We start from the raw sequence: 20,115 nt of genomic DNA on the forward strand, positions 1-20,115 counted from the left end.
TATAGCTTCTCTTCTTTTCTTAGCTATTTGTAAGGCCTCCTCAGACAGCCAGTTTGCTTTTTTGCATTTCTTTTTCTTGGAGATGGTCTTGATCCCTGTCTCCTGTAGAATGTCACGAACTTCTGTCCATAGTTCTTCAGGCACTCTGTCTATCAGACCTAGTCCCTTAAATCTATTTCTCACTTCCATTGTAAAATCATAGGGATTTGATTTAGGTCATACCTGAATGGTCTAGTGGTTTTCCCCACTTTCTTCAATTTCAGTCTGAATTTGGCAATAAGGAGTTCATGATCTGAGCCACAATCAGCTCCTGGTCTTGTTTTGATCCTATTCTAAAACTGCAAAATTTACTCATGTTATGTTTTCTCCTTCAGAAACCATGCTGTTTTTATCCAAATTTTATATTAAGAGATTCTATGTATTTTTATATCTATATCTTTTATTCTATATATTTTTATATGTAGTTTTATGTCAGCTACCTAAATTGTGGAAATGAGAGAAATCAACTATTTATTGCTCTCTACTTCTCTTTACTAAATATCTAAAATCTAAAAATTAAAATATTACCCTTAGTTTCATTAGCCAAAATTCACTAGTGAATTCACTTTTAAATTCAAGTATAGTTGACTTACATTTTATTTGTTTCAGATGTACAACATAGTGATTTATAGATTATACTCAATTTAAAATTATAGGTGTTTCCCTGTGATGTATGTTTTTATAGTTTATTTTATACTTAGTATTTTGCATCTCTTCATCCTCTATCCCCCATCTTGGCCTTCCCCTTTGCTCCCTCCCCACTGGTAAGTCCTAGTTTGTTCTCTATAACTGTGAGTCCATTTTGCTTTATTCCTTTGTTTTATTGTTTAGATTCCACATATAAGTGATAATATACACTTTTTAGGACTTCCTTGGTGGCTCAGATAGTAAAGAATCCACCTGCAATGTGGGAGACCTGGGTTTGAAACCTGGGTTGGGAAGATCACTTGGAGGAGGGCATGGCAACCCACTCCAGTATTCTTGCCTCGAGAATCCCCATGGACAGAAATGCCTAGCAGGTTACAGTCCATGGGGGTACAGAGTCGGACACGAGTGAACAACTAAGCACATACACTTTTTATGACTGTCTGACATATTTCATTAAGCATAATAATCTCCAGGTCCATGCATGTTGTTGCAAATGGCAGAATTTGATTGCTTTTTTATGGCTAAAATTTCATTACATATGCACATAATATCTTCTTTATCCATTCAAGTATTGATGAATACTTAGATTGCTTCCATATCTTGGCTATTGTAAATAATGCTGCTATGAGTATTGGGGTGTACTTCTGGCTACCATTGCAGGTCTTGCAGATCAAGAACATTTCTGTCCACATAGAAATTTATATTAAGCAGGCTGGTCTAAAATACACAGTGCTTGTATCATTTACTACTTTTTTAATGTTTTTTTTTTAATTGAGATAAAACTGATGTACTACATCCTGTAAGTTTAAGGTATACAGTGTGTTTATTAATAATACATTTATATATTGCAAGATGATTAAGACCTCTATCAGATCACATAATTATCATTTTTTGTGGTGGGAATAATTAAGATCTAGTCTCTTAGCAACTGGAAAACAGTATTATTATCTATAATCACTATGTTGTGCATTAGATACCCAGGACTTATTTATCTATTGGTGGTACATTTGTACCTTAAACAGTATCTCCCCAATTCTCCCACCCCCAGCACCTAGCAGTCACATTTCTACTCTGTTTTTATGAGTTTGGCTTTTTCAGATTCCACACATAATTGAGATCACACAATGTTTGATTTTCTGTGTCTGACTTATCTCACTTAGCATAATGTGCTCAAGGTCCATTCCTGTTGCAAATGGCAGGATGTTCTTTCTCATGACTGAATAATATTTGTGTGTTTGTATTCCACATTTTCTTTATCCTTTCATGTACTGATGAACACTCATGTTGTTTCCATATCTTACCTATTGAGAATAATGCTGCAATAAGCATGAGAGTGCATATATCTCTTCAATATCTATTTTCACTTCCTTTCAGTATATACTCTGAAATACAATTGCTGGATCACATAGTAATTCTAGTTTCAATTTTTTGAGGAACCTCCACACTTTCCATTGTGTTTGAACCAATTTATATTCCTACCAAGAGTGTAGAAGGGTTCCTTTTTCTCCACGTCCTCACCAATATTAGTTACCTCTTGACTCCTTGATAGCCATTCTAAGAGGTGTTTGGTTATAGCTCACTGTAGGTTTGATTTCTATTTCCCTGATTATTTGTAATGTTGAGCATCTCTTCATGTAGTTGTTAATCAATGAAAAAAAATGTCTAATTCCTCTGCCCTTTTTATTGTTTTTTTTCCCTATCCAACTGTATATGGTCCTTGTATATTTTAGATATCAGCCCCCATCCTACATATATATATCTTGCAAATATTTTCTTCCATTATATAATTTGCCTTTTTTGTTTATTTTGCTTTTTAGTTTGATGTATTCCTACTTGTTGATTCTTGCTTTTGCTGCTTATACTTAGTGTCATATCTAAAAATTCATTGCCATGATTAATATCAAGTACATTTTTGCCTATGAATTTTTCTAATATATTTATGGTAGCAGGTCTTATGTTAAAACCTTGCATATATTTTAGTTCATTTCTGTGAGTGTGTAAGAGCCAGTCCAATTTCATTTTTCTGCATGAAGCTGTTCACTTTTTCCAGCACCATTTGTTGAGATTATTTTTTTTCCAATTGCGTGGTCTTGGCTTTCTTGTCAAATATTAGTTGCTGGAGGATATTTCTGGACTCTCATTTCTGTTTCCCATGTTTATCTATGCATTTTTATGTCAGCACCATACTGTTTTGATTACTATATCTTCATAGTATGTTTTGAAATCAGAAAGTGTAATATCTCCTGCTGTATTCTTCTTTCTAAGGATTTCTGTGTTTCTTAAGTATTTAGGACTTTTAAAAATTACATGATTCATCCAGTACTGTTGGAATTTTGATAGGGATTACACTTGATTTATAGATGGCTTTGGATAGTAAATACATTTTAAAAATAACCCTTCTAACCCAAGAACAAAGGATATCTTTCTGTGTCTTAATTTCTTCACAAAAGTCTCATAGTTTTGAGAGTATAGATCTTTGATTTCCTTGGTTAAATTTATTCCTAGTTATTGTTTTTGATGCTATAGTGAATGAGATAGTTTTCTCTAATTCTTTTTCAGATATTTTGTTTTAGGATATACAAATGCAACTAATTTTTGTATGTTTACTTTGTATCTTGCAACTTTGCTGAATTAATTGACTAGTTTCAGCAGTTATTTGGCTGAGTCTCTAGGAGTTCAAATCATTGCAAATCATATCTGCATATAAAGACAATTTTACTTCTTTCATTTCAGTTTGAATGCCTTTTATTTTGTCTAGCTTAATCTCTACAGCTAGGACTATCAGTATTGTGATGAATAAGAGTGTGAGAGTGGGTACCCTGTCTTATTTCTCATCTTAAATAAAAAGCTTTCAGTTTTTCACCATTGAGTATTATTTTAAGCTGTGGGTTTGCCATATATGATGTCCTTTATTATATTATATTCTCCTTTTATACTCAATTTTATTAGGAAAAGATTTTGTATATTGTCAAACATTTTTTTCTGCACCAGTTGAGATGATCATGATTTTTATCTTGAGTTCTATTATTGTGGTGTGTCACATTTATTGATTTGTTTTTGATGACCCATCCTTGGGATCAATCCCACTTGATCCTAGTGAAGGACCCTTTTTACTGTGCTGCTGAATTTATTTTGTTGAGAATTTTACATCTGTGTTCATCAGGGATATTAATTTCTAGTTTTCCTTTTTTTGTAGTGTCCTTTTCTGGATTTGGTAAAAGAGTAACCCTGGCTTTAAGTTTGCAAGTATAGAGGACTTTGAGAAGGATAAGAAAAAATTCTTCTTTAAAAGTTTTATAAAATTTGCCAGTGAAACCTCTGATCTAGGGCTCCTCTGTGTGGGTAGCTTTTTGATTATTGATTCAATCCATTTACTCATTACATGTCTACTCACATTTTCTGTTTCTTCCCCATTGAGATGAGTAGGTTGTGTGTTTCTAGGATTCTATTTCTTTTAAGTTATTTAATTTATTGACATAATGCTGTTTACAGTAGTCTCATTATCTTTGGTGTCAGTCATAATGTCCCCTCTTTCCTTTGCGATATTTGGGCCTTCTCTTTTTTCTTAGTTTATCTGAATATATTCTGTCTACTGGAGCTTGGTCTCATTACTACACCAGGGGCTGACTGCAGAGTGGTAGGAGGTGTGCATAGTGCTCAGGGTACCCAGGGTGATTGCTGACCCCAGTAGGGAATACTCTTCCTGTGTGACATGTGTGGTACTCCTCATGCTCATGAGTGGACTTACTGCTGAGCACAGGCATCAGGGTCTGTTTCCCTTTAATGTTGTTTAAACATTTCCCTTGGTTATTCTTTTCTCTTTCCTGATATCCTCCCTCTTCCAGTCATGGACTAGACTCCCCAGGACTCTGGTAGAGAGAAACAGGGTAGTTGTTGGGCAATCATTCACTGCTCTCCTTTTCTCCTATGAGAGAGGTCACCACGCCCTGATAGGTCATCATTGTATAGTCTTGCTTTGGGAGTGGGCAGCACTGTTGAAGTTGTTCTTACCACCTCCATAGCACCAATGGCATGCTGGAATCTCCCTTCAGGAAGGCTGGACTTCAGAAGTCTCTCTCTCATCTGTGGGAATCTGCCCAGGTCAGCAGTTCAGGTTTTTTCCCAACTGTAGCAAAAGAGGTTGGGGTAAGTTTGCTTCTCTTTTGGTTCCACAGTCCACATCTAACATCTGTCTACTTAAGCTAGATGCCCAAATGGGCAAGACTCCTCATAGGTCCCTTGGCATACAGTGCTGGATCCCACAACTTCCACACAAGTACCTTTGTTCATGAATAAATGTCTAATTTTTTGTTGAAAAGGAGGAACTAAAACAAGGAACCATGTAAATATCACCATTCTGTAATTATTACCTTTAATTTGCCAACTTGACAACATATTATACTACTGAAACTTTCTTCTATACATGTTTTTTTTAGTTACGTTTCTAATGTCTTTCTAACAGAAACAAATAATACAATTTTTTTTTCCAGCTAACTCTTCAAGTATCATTACATCAAAATATCCTTCTGGATTTTTATGTGCACAGGTAGTGTTAGTTTCTATTCCATAAACAATAATTTCCCTTTGTTTTCCTACTCTAATGATCTCTTGTTTGGTCTCATTTATTTAATAAACATTTAAAATGTTTACCATAATCATAGCTAACATCCACTAAGCTTTTAATATGCTATTATAACAAGTCCTTTAGATTGAGTCCAATTCTAAATTCTCAGAATAAAATATATAATTATTCCACTTTACAGATGAGGGAAATAACTGCAGTGAAAGGGTAGATGATTTGCCTATGGAAACACAGTTGGTTTTTTTCAAAATTCAACGATAAAATACCATAATCTGCCCTCTGACCTACTGTGATATTTCCTTTGTGCCAGCTGCCTTGATACACTTACCCTGACTGTGAGGAAACACAGTTGGTTTTTTTCAAAATTCAACGATAAAATACCATAATCTGCCCTCTGACCTACTGTGATATTTCCTTTGTGCCAGCTGCCTTGATACACTTACCCTGACTGTGAGGAGAAGGGAGGAGGAGGAGGAGAAAAGAAAGTAGCTACAAGTTAAATAGGCATTAAGTATTTCAGAATAACAGGCAAGCTCACATCTGCTACAGAAACAGGAATGAAAGCTACTAAATATGTCTACATATGCTCTGCAGAGACTTGCAACATGCAGTGTGATTAGGCACAAAAACACATGTGATTATGGCTTAGGTCACTAGCATAAGAGGAATCAAGGGACAAATTATGTTCATTTGCAGATAAAACAGTGGCTGCTGCAAACAAAAATCAGAACGTTTTGTAGTAACCATTTATGTAGGCCAAAACTACATCAAAAAACTTAAACTAAGATCTTTTCAATTTAGGCAGAAACAGGCAGATAAGAGAGAGCAAGCTGGGAAAATGGACCCAATTTGTAGGATTAGCTCTCTGGAAAACAAGATGGGAAGGGAGAGTCCTGCTATTCAATGCTTAGTGACTTAAGAGACAAAGCTTTCCCTAATTTGATCAAATTAGAAGTTGACGTCCAAACCAAAACCTATATCATAGGCACAGAGCCCAGAAAGTAGGTAATAGGAGAAAACAGGTCTCATGTTGAAAGCTTACCTCTGTAAGCTTTTAGCCAGTATTGAAGATGCAGAAAAGGATTCATCACCAGAGGACAGGGCTTCACACAGTGTTAAAGTATCTGAGCTGCAAACAATACAGCTGAAGTTCTAGGTAAGGCTTCAGCTACAGCAGACAACTGTAGTACCAGGCAGAGTCACAGAGGAAGAACCCCAGGCCAAGGCAGTGGGTGGTACATGTTTGATTTTCAGGGGACAAGGGGCTATTCACAGCTCACACTGTTATATGCCAGACAACATATAATACATCTTTGGCAGGAAGATGTATTCTATACTCACCATCTGGTAGACCTGGAGCTCTTTGTAAAATACTCTTTGATTAAAGCAGAGATTAGTCTACATAGTTTGTTCTGACCTCTAATTCTGGAGTCAAAAAAACAGTCTTCTGACTTGCAAAGTACTTGTCAGTCACTGATAAACTACCTTAGCTGTCTTTCTTGCATAAGCCTGTCAAAGGCAAATTTGTATTCATCCATATATTTTCTAGTAAGTTCTTCACCCTCCTTCATAACCATAGAAAATATATTCTTGGTATATAGATCACTCACATCCTGAAGTATATCTACATGGAATTTTAAAATACTCATTGCATATTCTTAGTGGAGCCCACATGGCTTAGGTTATATGGCTTTATAGCAGTGTATAAGCAATATCCATTTACAACACTTGATTAATGCTATTCTAAAAGATTCATTTAGGTTGTTAACATTTAACCCATATTTTCTTTTCCCTTTTCACACTTGGATTTTTATATTTGTTTACAAAATGTCCTCAAACTTCCTAAAAACTATTTCTAAGGTCTCTCTGTAAGAATCAAAGAAAAACACATAAGAGATTTTTGGGTTTTTGCTTTTTCTTAAAACATTAATAAAACAAGTACCCAGATTGTTAGAATTCAATCCCACAACTATTTAATTTTTGTACACACATTGGAGACACAAAGGTGGATAAGATGCTCTAACTACTATCAAGAATTTCAGTATATCCTGGGTGAAGGGAAAGAGATACATTTACAAGTAACTACAATGCAAGTCTGCAGTGATAAATACTATGAAACAAATATAAACATTTCCTGTGGGAGCAAAAAGGAAATGGTGATTGATTGAGATTATGGGTATTAAGAAAGGGAAGCCTTGCAAAATGTTTAACATTTGAGTTATACCTTTAAGGACAGCTATATCAAGAAGGGAGAGAAGGGGTAAGGGAAAAGGTATTTTTGGCAGTAGAAAGAAAGAATGACACTGAAAATTGCATGTTTTATTCAAGGGCAGGGAACAGCATCCTGTATCTGAAGTACAGAGCAAAGGGGTAAAGAGAAGACGGAGGGCTGCTGGAGATAGTAATCCTGATTATGAAAGGCATTGCACACCACATTGGGGTTTCATTTTCAATCCCTAGGAAATGGGAGCCTCTAAAAAAGATTCATATTGGAGACTCAATTAAGAGAATATCAATAGCATATTTATAAATTTTGAAAATTCATTGCTTAGATTTTGGAAAGTGTTTTAATAAAGAAGCATAATGTGGTGGTAAGTGTGACTTTCAAAATCAAGATACTGTTATCTAGACGAAGACAATGATTTAAAAACAATGCAGTTGAGTGGAGAAAGGTCCATTTGCATATTGCTGAGCTAATACCCTCAAAGAGCTGAATAATCTTCCTTTGAATCCATAATCAAATGAGTAAAATGGAGATTCTACATGTTACAGATTCAGAGAATGAATGAAATGAGATATAATGACACACATTAGGACTACAATGAAATATAAATAAGCACATTCCTGATTATTCATTGTCATCAGGAAACAATGAATTTGTTTGAACTTTATATTAGAGTCTTTTAATATGCCTGGGTATGGCATAAGCCTCTTGGAAGAGGTCACCAATAACCCCACTGTAGAGCCACCAGAACTTACACAGGACTGGGGAAACAGACTCTTGGAGGGCACAAACAGAACCTTGTGTGTACCAGGACCCAGGAGAAAGGAGCAGTGACCCCACAAGACACTAACCCAGACTTGCCCATGAGTGTCCAGGAGTCTCTAGCAGAGGTGTGGGTCAGTGGTGGCCTGCTGCAGGGTTGGAGGCACTGAGTGAGGCCTCCAGATTAAACAACAGGGAGGAAACACAGCCCTGCCCATCAACAAAAATTGGATTAAAGATTTCCTGAGCATGGCCACCCATCAGAACAAGACCCAGTTTCCCCCTCTGTCGCTCTATCCCATCAGGAAGCTTCCATAAGCCTCTTATCCATCTCCATCAGAGGGGAGACAGACTGAAAACCACAATCACAGAAAACTAACCAATCTGATCACATGGACCACAGTCTTGTCTAACTCAATGAAACTGTAAGCCATGCCATGTACAGCCACCCAAGAAGGACGGATCATGGTGGTGAATTCTGACAAAACGTGGTCAACTGGAGAAGGGAATGACAAACCACTTCAGTATTTTTGCCTTGAGAACCCCATGAACAGTATGAAAAGGCAAAAAGATAGGACAGTGAAAGATGAACTCCCCAGATCGGTAGGTGCCCAAAATGCTACTGGAGAAGAGTGGAGAAATAACTTCAGAAAGAAGGAAGAGATGGAGTTAAAGGAAATATCCAGTTGTGGATGTGACTGGTGATGGAAGTAGTATGCAAAGCTACAAAGAACAATATTGCATAGCAACCTGGAATGTTAGGTCCATGAATCAAGGTAGATTGCACGTGATCAAACAGGAGATGGCAAGAGTGAACATCAACATTTTAGGAAACAGTGAACTGGAATGGGTGAATTTAACTGACATGACCATTATATCTACTACTGTGGGAAAGAATCCCTAAGAAGAAATGGACTAGCCCTCATAGTCAACAAGAGACTCTAAAATGCAACACGTGGTTGCAGTCTCAAAAACGACAGACTGATCTGTTTCTTTCCAAGGCAAACCATTCAGTATCACATTAATCCAAGTCCATGCCCCAACCAGTAATGCTGAAGAAGCTAAAGTTGAACGGTTCTATGAGGACCTACAAGACCTTCTGGAACTAACACCAAAAAAAGAGGTCTTTTTCATTACAGGGGACTGGAATGCAAAAGTAGGAAGTCGAGAGATATCTGGAGGAACAGGCAAATTCGGCTTTGGAGTACAGAACGAAACAGGGCAAAAGCTAACAGAGGTTTGTCAAGAGAGCACATTGGTGATAAAACACCTTCATCCAACAACACAAGAGAAGACTCTATGCATGGACATCAGCAGACAGTTAATACTGAAATCAGAAGGATTATACTCTTTGAAGCCAAAGATAAAGAAGCTCTATACAGTCAGCAAAAACAAGACAGGGAGCTGACTGTGGCTCAGATCATCAACTCCTTATTGCCAAATTCAGACTGAAATTGAAGAAAGTAGGGAAAACCACTAGACCATTCAAGTATGACCTAAATCAAGTCCCTTACAACTAGATTATACAGTCGAAGTGACAGATTCAAGGGATTAGATCTGATAGAGTGCCTGAAGAACTATGAACACAGGTTCGTGACATTGTACAGGAGGCAATGATCAAGACCATCCCCAAGAAAAAGAAATGACAAAAGGCAAAATGATTGTCTGAGGAGACCTTACAGATAGCTGAGAAAAGAAGAGAAGCTAAAGGCAAAGGAGAAAAGGAAAGATATACCCATCTGAATGCACAGTTCCAAAGAATAGCAAAGAGAGATACGAAAGCCTTCCTCAGTGATCAATGCAAAGAAATAGAGGAAAACAATAGGATGGGAAAGACTAGAGATCTCTTCAAGAAAATGAGAGCTACCAAGGGAACATTTCAAGTGAAGATGGGAACAATAAAGGACGGTAATGGTATGGACCTAACAGAAGCAGAAGATATTAAGAAGAGATGGCAAGAATACACAGAAGAACTATACAAAAAAGATTTTCATGAACCAGATATCCACGATGGTGTGATCACTCATCTAGAGCCAGACATCCTGGAATGCGAAGTCAAGTGGGCCTTAGGAAGCATCACTATAAACAAAGCTAGTGGAGGTGATGGAATTCCAGTTGAGCTATTTCAAATCCTCAAAGATGATGCTGTGAAAGTGCTGCACTCAATATGCCAGCAAATTTGGAAAACTCAGCAGTGGCCACAGGACTGGAAAAAGTCAGTTTTCATCCCAATCCCAAAGAAAGGCAATGCCAAAGAATGTTCAAACTACCGCACAATTGCACTCATCTCACATGCTAGCAAATTAATGCTCAAAATTCTCCAAGCCAGGCTTCAACAGTACATGAACTGTGAACTTCTAGATGCACAAGTTGGTTTTAGAAAGGCAGAGGAACCAGAGATCAAATTGCCAACATATGTTGGATCATCGAAAAAGCAAGATAGTTCCATAAAAACACCTATTTCTGCTTTATTGACTATGCCAAAGCCTTTGTGTGGGTCACAACAAACTGTGGAAAATTCTGAAAGAGATGGGAATACCAGACCACCTGACCTGCCTCCTGAGAAAGCTGTATGCAGGTCAAGAAGCAAGTTAGAACTGGACATGGAACAACAGCCTGGTTCCAAATCGGGAAAGGAGTACTTCGAGGCTGTATATTGTTACCCTGTTTATTTAACTTATATGCAGAGTACATCATGCAAAACTGTGGAATGGATGACACACAAGCTGGAATCAAGATTGCCAAGAGAATTATCAATAACCTCAGATATGCAGATGACACCACCTTATGGCAGAAAGCAAAGAAGAACTAAAGAGCTTCTTGATGAAAATGAAATATGAGAATGAAAAAGGGTTTAAAACTCAACTTTCAGAAAAACTAAGATCATGGTATCTGGTCCCATTGCTTCATGGCAAATAGGTGGGGAAACAATGGATACAGTGAGAGAATTTATTTTGGGGGGCTCCAAAGTCACTGCAGATGGTGTCTGCAGCCATGAAATTAAAAGATGCTTGCTCCTTGGAAGAAAAGCTATGACCAACCAACCTAGACAGCATATTGAAAAGCAGAGACATTACTTTGCCAAATAAGGTCCATTTAGTCAAAGCTATAGTTTTTCCATTAGTCATGTATGGATATGAAATTCGGACTATAAAGAAAGCTGAGCTCAGAAGAATTGATGCTTTTGAACTGTGGTGTTGGAGAAGACTCTTGAGATTCCCTTGGACTGCAAGGAGATCCAACCAGTCCATCCTAAAGGAAATAAGTCCTGAATATTCACCGGAAGGACTGATGCTGAAGTTGAAACTCCAATACTTTGGCCACCTGATGCAAAGAACTGACTCATTGGAAAAGATCCTGATTTGGGGAAAGACTGTTGGTAGGAGGAGACGGGGACTACAGAGGATGAGATGGTTGGATGGCATCATTGACCTAATGGACATGAGTTTGAGCAAGCTCTGGGAGTTGGTGGTGTACAGGGAAGCCTGACATTGTGCAGTCCATGGGGTTGCAAAGAGTTGGACATGACTAAGTGATGAACTCACCTCAACACCTGGCTGTAACCTAAAGACATTGCTAAAGGTGTCTCAAACAGAAGCATTCTTCTCTCAGGAAGTGTGGACACAGCAGGGGAAAGCTAGGATAGGACAAGCTGGGAAAGTAATGTTTTTATATATAGTCTATCATGTGTAAAATAGATAACTAGTGTGAAGCTGCTATAATATAATACAGGGCGCCCAGCCTGGTGTTTTCTGATATCCTGGAGGGGTGGAATGGGACGGGGGAGGGATGCTCAAGAATGAGGTGATTTTATATATATATATACACATAAATTATGACTCATTTACTTTGTTATGTGGCTGAAACCAGCACAACATTGTAAAGAAATTATTCTCCAATTAAAAAAAACAAAGCATTCTTCTCTATTCTTGACTGATCTTGAAGCCTGGAGTGCTGCAGTCCATGGGGTCACAGAGAGTCGGACATGACTGAGTGACTGAACTGAACTGAACATAAACTGCCTAGCTAGCCACATAGCCAATCTATATTTCCCAGATACACTGTAGTTAAATGAAGCACTTAACTGAGCTCTGCACAAGGGAATATAGCCAGAGTGATGTGTAGCACTTCCACACTTAGACAAGAAATTCCTCTGTACACATTTCTTGTTTTATTGCCTCCTGCCACTGAATGCAAGTGACTGTCCTGTCCTAGAAAAACTAGATGATGCCTCAATTCATGGATGAGATAGGTAAGAACTAGACACACTTTCTTTGAACTGTTAACTTGAGTGATCAGTAAACCGCTGTTGTTTTTGAGACATTGTATTGGTTTTGAGACACTGGGGTCTGTTTTATTCTGAAGCTTAGCTGAACTGAATACAAATGTATTGCATTTGAAATTTCTGTAACACAACACTTACACTACAATGATCCATGAGAGATAAATAAGCAGGATTCCTAGATTACACAGAGGAGAAGCACCCGATTTAGAATAAGACTGAGAAAGCTTTGCAGAAATTTATCTTGAGACCAGGAATTTGATGAGATAGAAAATTATTGGAAAACGCATGCTGAGAGCAAGAAAGAGTCATATATGAATAGAAGATTAAAGTCCATACTTTGTAAATTTTGTTTATTGCCATTTGGATTCTTGGAAGCAGAGATATCAATTAGTTGATCTTACTGAGATGTATTGATATTAGTTCTGTTAAAGGTTATTTTGTTAAAGGTACAACTCTAAGAAGGTTCTTTTGTCTGCTGGATCAGAGGAGGTCTTTATTTAATACATACAGACTTTAATGATGTGAGAAAACATTAAGAAAGGTTTAATTCAGGTACCCATGCCTTCTAGACTACATTTTGAAGCAACTAAAAGTCCCTAGGCCAAGAAAAGTTTCTTAGCAGTAGAGTAAGGGGACTGCAGAGACTACCAACAGAGAAGGGGAGGTAAAAGTATTTTGACAAATTGTGATGACAAAGAAAATTGGATTTTCCCTCATTTTTTTCAGAGGAGGAAAAGCACTTCCTTTGGAGTGTGAGAATAACAGCACAGATCAAATTCATCTTCTGTTACCTAAATGATTCTCCTTTGCATTTCATATAGATTTGAAAACCAACTAGTTAATTTCCAAAAAGGCAAAATAGGTAGACATTTTATTGGGATGACTGTAAAGCTACATATCAATTTATATAGGACTGGCATCTTTATAGTACTGAATGGTGTAATCAGTAAACATCATAAATCCCTATATTTAGGCCTACTTTAATTTTTCTTCTTGATGGTATGCCACTGCAAGTAGTAGCACTTGCAGTTCTGTCATGCTGCTGTTGAAAAATTATGATGTGAGATATCATATACATTTTATTCGATTTATTCCTAGAAATTTGCTGGCTTTTATCTATTATAAAGAGGTAACATTTTCCCTACTTAGTTGATAACTTTTTTAAAAATGTCATTTCTAGTTGTTTATTGCTGTTGTAGGTGGGCAGTTGACTTTATATACTGATCTTATAGTCAGTGACCATGCTAAATTTAATTAAGTCATTTGTTCATTCTTTGGGTTTTCTCTAATCACAGTCATGTCATCTTAATAATGGCAGATCTGTGTCTCATTCCTTTTCATGACTTACAACACAGTTAAGATCTTTAATACAATGTTTAATAGAAATGTCAAGCTCGTATCATCCTCTTACTCCTAATCTCAAGCAGAAAGTTCTCAGTTTTTCATTAATAATAATGTCTACCAAATATTTTCTTAGATTACCATCTATTAGGTAAAGGAAATTACCTATATTCCTAGTTGAGTTTCTTCTACTACAGAATGCTTATCTTTATCAAATATTATTTACACATGTAGCAATGTGATCATATGATGTTCCCCCTTTAGTACCTTAATTTCCTTAGTGAATGCATATATAGCTTCTCTTACATAAATTAGTAGTTTTTTTTAAACAATCATATGTTACCGATGTTTTAATTAGATACAAAACTCACTGAAACTCTTTGTATGGAAGATTTTAATCTTTGCTGGAAAATTCTATGTATCTATAACTTTATAGGAGATAAAATTTTTGATAATACAAAAATATTTGCTTCAGAATCACATAGAACTGTTTCAAACATCAGTTTACACAATGCTTTCTCCAAGGGATGAGTTTCTTTCACAAACATTAATATTTTTGCTCATTTTCAAAATGTTTTCTTTCCAGACTCACCATCTTAAACGTATTATCAAAACTTTCCTGTCAAGTGTTAATAAATAAGCATCTCATAAACGCCTAGTAAACAAAAGGTGATAATTCCAATTTTGAGAATTTAAACTTCAGGTCCCTTGACACAATTTCAGAATGATGTATGTTAAGTCATTGTAGTTTTATTTGTTAGAGCAAAAGGTCGGAGAAAGCTTATATATCAAAGTAGGCTACATTAGGCTGAAGTAACAGACAACACCAGGATTTTAATGGTTTAAAGCAGCAAAGTTTTATGTGGATTCTGCTTAAAGAATTTATCCATCTACTTATGGAACAGGAACTGTCTGGAAATGGTGAGGGCTGCAGTGATGGAAAAGAAAATGACAAAACATGCCCCATGCTATAAAAATTCTGACCATATAAGTTCTAGGTTTTTTTTTTTGTTTTTGGTGGGGGAGGGGGATCAGGAAGCAAGGCACTTGGCCAATTTTGGCCAATGAGAGAAGGAATTTGATTATGATTCTCTTCCATGGTAGGAAATCAAATATTGATGAACTATAATTAGACTGACCAGTCTTCTTTTCAGATCACAATCCTTGGTTTCCTTTCTCAGATACTCACTGCTCCCCCTCCAACGGCAACTACTAGAACACCTCATCAATTTACTTCTTTGCTATTAAAGTCCTAGGTCTCAGTCATTCCAGTTTACCACGTGCAGATGGACACTCTACCAGAAACACAGTAGTGAAATAAGGACAGCAATTCTGCTATGAACACCTCCATTTAGATGGAGAAATATCAAGAAACATACAATAATTACTCATATTTAGCAAGGCCAATTCATGCTGGTCCTATACAGAAAAGAGCATTTGTCCTGAAACTGGGGAATAAGCCCTTGATTTGTCTTCCTAAGAGCAGTCCCCATGCCACAGTTATCCATGATCCTTAAGTACATCCTCTGGGAGGCGATTCTTTTTCCATTATCTTCCTAGGCTACAACTGAAGAAGATAAGTGACAACTTTTTAAGTGGTGAAAAGCTTTCTCAGCCCATTTTCTGCCCACAGAATGTTAGAAACACAATAGTCTACTTCAGGTTAGCATTTGTCTTGATAGGATAACTCTCTGAAATAATTTGTTGATCTCTTATTTATTTGATTTCAACCAGCATTATGTAAATACAAACAGCCAAACTCACAACTCTTCCTAAGACATGCCCCTCTATGTATATGTAACTGCATACCTTGAGCTATCAGTTTTAAAGAAAAGTACACTTAGTCTTTTTCTTTTCTTTCTTTCTTTTTTAAAAATAAACTGTCTTTCTAACACGCTGCATCTACTGCTAGCCACTTAATCGGTTCCCAGCTCTTGTGTTATGGTCCATAGGTTTTATATGATCTTTTCTACAAGGCTGATTTCACAGGCTTTTTCTCTTAATTTTGCCTTTTATTGTTAGAAATCAAGACACAATTTCCTCCTACAAACCACAAGTCCTAACTTTCAGGACTATCTTCCTTTCCATTTTCCCTTTCAAACTGGCAATTTCCTCTCTGGGCTTTTTTCTTCTTCTAGTTAATAGACAACCCACACTACACGTATTCTGTTTCCCAACCTTTTCACCAAACTATGAAGGATGTTAGTGACTTGTCAAGTTATTGCAAACTAACCATTTTATCACTGTTTCTCCAAAACTTAATGTAGACCTCTATCCTTCCAACTTAAAAAAAAAAAATTCTTGCAATTTAGTTCCTAACCAGGATGATGATGACACATAGGTCTATGTTATGGTAGTGCACAAATTCTGCTATCATTTTTCATATCAATTATAATCATCTAGGTAATACTATGGCAACAAATGAAAATATATATGCTTTGTGCATTTTAGCCATAGTGTTTCTCATTCACACATAGTGTTTAGCACAGGTCCTAATTATACTCACATGGAAGGAGTACCTTTTTCCAGGTTGAAAAGGAATTGTACTGGTTCTCTTGTCTGATTGAGAGGGAAGGGGAAGAAGACAGAGAATACAACAAAAAATATTCACTGTCCCTTAAAGTTTTTACCGTAAGTGATACATCATTGCCACTCATATTTCACTGGTCAAAAAAAGACATGTGGCTGGAAAGGAATAGAGAAATGTGATCTCAGAAGTCAGGAAATAGATATTGGAGTGAACAATGACACAGCCTACCACAAATATTCACCAGTGGGGGTGTTGTAAATTAGCTGTGTGAAATCCATATAAAGAATCACAAGCTGTTGTTTTAAAAATAAGAATGATGAGTTATTGTATGTATCAATATGGAAAGACCTCCAAGACTAGTGTTTTTTAAAAGAAATTTAAGTTTTGAATAGCTTGTATAATATGCTAAATTCTGTGTGAAAAGAGAGAGGCATAAAATCTGCAAGAATATCTAAGAGACTAGCCAGAGAGAGTAGACTATTCACGATATAGTACTTTTTATTCTCACATTTTGAACTACATAAATGTATTTCCTCTTCAGAAGTTCTGTTAGACAGATACATTTTTAAGGGACAAATTGTTTTGCTTTTAAGTTTAGAACAATCTGGTAGGTAGCACTTGACTGACAACTATATCACAGAAAGTGTCAAGTACTATAAAACTGCTAGCTTGGCGAAAAGAAAATGTTCAATTTATGTCTAACTCTGTTAAATATTTTTGTTCTTTACCTTAATATCCAGGTAACTTTTTAAATATAGAAATATAAAAGCCCTACCCATGTCATTACTTAATATTCAGAGATTTTACTATTAAGGGTCCTGTTTTTATAAAAATAACCACACTTCTGATACCCATAGTATTTTGTTCACTTTGGGTTTCCATGTCTTTGTTTCTGAACTGTTTCTCTGAATGATGTAAGGAATGCATTACAGGTATGTAAGACCCCATGAATTCTAGCCTAGCAGGCTCCTCTGTCCATGGGATTTTTCAGGCAAGAATACTGGAGTGGGCTGCCCTTTCCTTCTCCAGGAGATCTTCTCAACCCAGGGATTGAACACGGGTCTCCCGCATTGTAGGCAGATACTTTACTGTCTGAGCCACCAGGGAAGTCCTTAGTTATAGCTGGAAACCTAAATTCTTTTTAAAATCTCAGATAAACTAGTTCTGACACTGATAATGACATTTGCAATTTTTTACCTTAAAATATTTTGTTATGAAAGAAAACTGTATTGTCAATAACTTACTGTTTTTTCATAGACTCCTAATGTACCAGAAATGATAAGTTTCATTACTAAAACGTCTGTGTCAAGCAATCTGAGACTGGTTTTGGAAATCTATTTTTAACCTACCATATAGCAAAACTTCTAAACTCAATACATTGTTCTCAAATACATTCAATACACTTTGTTTTTTAAATTTCAGGAATTGTTTTCCAACACGAGATCCTGACCAAGATACGTGACTAATATAAGTATTATACTGTTTTTTCTACAATGGTATTTGATGTTTTAACTTTTACTACTAATAGAAACTTCAAAATCACCTGTTGAACATTTATCAAGTTTAGTAAAAACATTCTAAAACACACATTTTTGTACTGAATTTCAGATATTCCAACTGAAATAAACAGTTTTTACTTATATTTTTGGTGCTAAGATTTTGAAAAGTTCCCTAATCATGATGACTTCATGTTGTCATTAGCTCAACACTGTACACACGTAGACAAGTTTCATCATTAATTTTGTTTGTTTTTAGTCACTAAGGCATGTCTGACTCTTTGTGACCCAATGGACTGCAGCCTGCCAGACTCTGTCCATGAGATTTCCCAGGCGAGAATATTGGGGTTAGTTGCCACTTCCTTTCCCAGATCTTCCTGACCCAGGGATTGAACCCAATCTCCTGCTTGACCAGATTCTTTACCACTATGCCACTTGGGAGTAGACTGCTAAAGAGTCTTCTTGTTAATTTAAAATTTAAACAGATTTCTTGTTACATGTACTACTTTAACTTGATCATATACCCAGTTCAGTTCAATCGCTTAGTCATGTCTGACTCTTTGCAACCCCATGAACCACAGCACGCCAGGCCTCCCTGTCCATCACCAACTCCTGGAGTTTACCCAAACTCATATCCATTGAGTTGGTGGTGCCATCTAACCATCTCATCCTCTGTCATCCCCTTCTCCTCCTGCCTTCAATCTTTCCCAACATCAGGGTCTTTTCAAATGAGTCAGCTCTTCGCATCTGGTGGCCAAAGTATTGGAGTTTCAGCTTCAACATCAGTCCTGCCAATGAACACCCAGGACTGATCTCCTTTAGGATGGACTGGTTGGATCTCCTTGCAGTCCAAGGGACTCTCAAGAGTCTTCTCCAATACCACAGTTCAAAAGCATCAATTCGTCGGTGCTCAGCTTTCTTTATAGTCCAACTCTCATATCCATACATGACTACTGGAAAAACCATAGCCTTGACTAGACGGACCTTTGTTGACAAAGTAATGTCTCTGCTTTTTAATATGCTGTCTAGGTTGGTCATAACTTTTCTTCCAAGGAGTAAGCATCTTTTAATTTCATGGCTGCAATCACCATCTGCAGTGATTTTGGAGCCCCCCAAAATTAAGTCAGCCACTGTTTCCACTGTTTCACTTGAAAATATGGATAGATGGATGTAGATATTTGCCTTGGAATTATTATGCCTCCTCCTTCTAATTATTAAGTTCCTGGATTTCTGTTCATGGGTGAGTGTCAGTTCTCTTACACTCCAAGATAACTATTTTAGTTGCCTAGAGATGTTTCTCTCATTTTATTTCAGACTTTAAAATATCTCCTATAGATCTTAGTTATTAGTGACTCAACTCTGGGAGAACTGCTTAAAAAAATTAATGCATTATAAATAAAAAAACCTTTTTTCATAAGTAATTAAAAAATACTATTATGATTATACTTTAAGTGCTCCTTTTTCTTCAAAAAGCCAAAAACTATTTACTTTAACATTCTTGCTAAGGTATCAGTGAGCTTTCTTTTAGCATTTGTAATATGCCTGTTTTTATTTTTTGAAAAGGGCAAGTACTTACTCAGAAAATAAGTTTGTTTCATCTATCCTAAACATGAAAATCATTTCAGAGTGAGTTACTAAAGTGTTAGCAGTAAAATAGCAGAGAACTGGCCAGAGTTCTAAATACAGATTTTCATTTTATGCTACAGCTTTGCAACCCTAGCAAGTTCTATAGAATGTACCAACAAAGGAAGTGACTATCAACTTAGAAATTGCTCTCATAGCCAGATACATTAGTACCTGATTTCCCCTGCACAAATTCATAATTAATTGTGTATAGGTAAACATTATCCAGAATCCTCAAAGAACTCCATTTAGGAAGTAGGTTATGCATGAAATTAGTTGATTTCCCAAACATGCAAAAATAGTTATCCCAAACAAAAATCCCAAACATGCAAAAGTAGTTACCTTCCATGTTGCTTAATTCATTGTGAGTTTTCAGTAACAATTTTTAAGTTTTACAGAGATTGATCTAACTTCAATTGCTAGGCCCTCCTCTCATGGTAAATATTAGAAGCAACAAATTTTAATTTTACAGTAAGAAACAGGTAACTAAAAGTAAGCTATTCTATGTAAAACAATGTTTGGCATCATATCCTTATTTGGGTTACAATAATCCTCAATCATGCTGATCAAAATATAAATGCTTTA

The 20,115-nt window shown here is 36.4% G+C and overlaps 2 long non-coding RNA genes across 11 annotated transcripts in view; one reads left to right on the forward strand and one right to left on the reverse strand.

The window, feature by feature from the left end:
* Positions 1 to 20,115, forward strand: part of LOC145523526 (uncharacterized) — a 350,340-nt gene that overhangs the window by 158,359 nt on the left and 171,866 nt on the right. For 2 of the 10 annotated variants that reach the window (XR_014066674.1, XR_014066673.1), the window contains one exon: positions 17,834 to 17,882. The exons of 5 other annotated variants lie outside the window; for them this stretch is intronic. This is a non-coding gene — a long non-coding RNA (uncharacterized LOC145523526). Of the gene's footprint in view, positions 1 to 17,833; positions 17,905 to 20,115 lie in introns of those variants that run through there. 3 more of the 10 variants (XR_014066669.1, XR_014066671.1, XR_014066677.1) reach the window with 2 other exon arrangements.
* The window catches only part of LOC145523529 (uncharacterized), a 273,813-nt gene continuing 255,126 nt past the window's right edge, over positions 1,429 to 20,115 (reverse strand). Inside the window, exon 6 of the long non-coding RNA XR_014066682.1 lies at positions 1,429 to 4,813. This is a non-coding gene — a long non-coding RNA (uncharacterized LOC145523529). The remainder of the gene's footprint in view (positions 4,814 to 20,115) is intronic.

Source organism: Giraffa tippelskirchi, chromosome 10, assembly GCF_054371585.1.
Source record: "Giraffa tippelskirchi isolate mGirTip1 chromosome 10, T2T-mGirTip1v1.2.pri, whole genome shotgun sequence".
Classification (NCBI taxonomy): Eukaryota; Metazoa; Chordata; class Mammalia; order Artiodactyla; family Giraffidae; genus Giraffa; species Giraffa tippelskirchi.